Below are 1,796 nucleotides of genomic sequence, written 5' to 3'. Positions count from 1 at the left end.
ACCTTGCTGCTAATTCAAGCATAGGTAAAGCTGGATTTGCTTCCCCTGCATCTTTCAGCTCATCCTTATCCACCTTAGTCTCAGCTTACCCACATGGCTTAACTTCAAGATTAAAATTACCAGAAAAGAGCTGCTCATATCATCATTGTATTGTGTGTTCATTAGCCACATCCTTCCCAAACACTTTGCTGATATTTCCAGTTCTCTGTACGGCTTTGGTTCCACTATGGAACTCATTAAAAAATACAAGGAATTTTTGACTTATCTATGTTTTTTCCAAAATTGTTCTTAAAAAATTTGAAAGATAGAGCTTGCTTCAGCAGCACATATACTAAAATTGAAAGAATACAGAGAAGATTAGCATGGCCCCTGCACAAGGATGACAGGCAAATTCATGAAGCATTCCATATTTTTTAAAGTTTGCCATTATTAAACAAAATTTGAAAGATATTTACAAGTCAAAATGTGCATTTGCAAGAAAGAGGATGTACTTTCACTGTAAAAACAAAGCAACAAGTGAAATGTCAGTGATATCAATTGTCAAGAAATTCATACTCAGAAATTTCATGCTTCATAACTAACAATTTTTGGAATTCTTCTCCAAGGGGTATTTGTTTCTTATCCCTAATGTATTTACATCTATGTACTTATGGATATTTGTTTTATGTTGTAGATTATTATCCAATGCTACTTTATTTTGTTGCTCAAATATTTTCATCTTTAGACATTAGGATCTTTTTTTCAATTGGCTTTTATGTGCCTTGGACATACTCTTATCTCTTGTTTTTTTTTAAGCACTTCTTTAATTTCATACACTATATGATGCTTGAGAATGGTCTTATATTTTCTGCCACTTTCCTACAACCAGCCATTTCTCTAAAAGACCTTGGTTCCTTTTATTAGAGAATGGTATTAGAAACCATGGTAGCTGATAAAAGGTAGTTAGTTATAAATACCACATATAATCATTGGACCGGTTACAAAAAAGAGACATCCAACTTATTAAGGAATAAGTATTTCTTCCTTATTTTATAATAAATGCGTTTGTGTATTTATTAAATGACTACTTTTATTTTCTTCATTGTTTTATGTCTTATAGTTCAGCATAAGATATATTTATAATAGTTAACTTTACATCATAGTAAATAACATGATACATGAGAAGAGTGAACTTTACTCAATGATTTTACAACCTCTTCTGTTAAAAAGTTACTCCATCCACTCTTTCCCCCAAATGTTTCTTTCACCTAGTTGTCCAGCTTTTCTTACACATCCTAACTCAAATATCACTTGGTCAAATATGTGTTTTTGATCTTCAATAGGAGATTTATGTTTGTTTTTAGACAGAGTCTCACTCTGTTGCCCCAGGCTAAATGTGGTAGCATCATCATAGCTCACTGCAACCTCAAATTCCTGGCTCAAGCAATCCTCCTGCTTCAGCCTTCCAAGTTGCTGGGACTATACATTTGCACTACCATACCCAGCTCCTTTTTCTTTTTTCTTTCTTTCTTTCTTTCTTTCTCTCTCTCTCTCTCTCTCTCTCTCTCTCTCTCTCTCTCTCTCTCTCTCTCTCTTTCTTTCTTTCTTTCTTTCTTTCTTTCTTTCTTTCTTTCTTTCTTTCTTTCTTTCTTTTTTTTTTTTTGTAGAGATTGGGTCTTGTTCTTGTTCATGCTGATCTTGAACTCCTGGGTTCAAGCAATCCTCCTGCTTTGGCTTTCCAAAGTACTGGGATTGAACTCAATACTGCCTTGAGGTTTTTCTCAGTAATTCCTTTTTATCAATTCCTTCCAAAACTT

At 33.6% G+C, this 1,796-nt stretch overlaps 1 non-coding gene across 1 annotated transcript; it reads left to right on the top strand.

The window, feature by feature from the left end:
• The first annotated feature begins 311 nt into the window (after window positions 1-311).
• LOC128564078 (U6 spliceosomal RNA) lies at window positions 312-414 on the top strand. The gene has a single exon (XR_008373966.1). It is a non-coding gene; the product is annotated as a U6 spliceosomal RNA (small nuclear RNA).
• Window positions 415-1,796: the final 1,382 nt, after the last annotated feature.

The sequence above is a fragment of the Nycticebus coucang genome, chromosome 13 (assembly GCF_027406575.1).
Source record: "Nycticebus coucang isolate mNycCou1 chromosome 13, mNycCou1.pri, whole genome shotgun sequence".
Taxonomy (NCBI): Eukaryota; Metazoa; Chordata; class Mammalia; order Primates; family Lorisidae; genus Nycticebus; species Nycticebus coucang.
The sequence above is the reverse complement of the archived record's forward strand: the minus strand, read 5'-3'. Positions and strand labels throughout refer to the sequence as shown.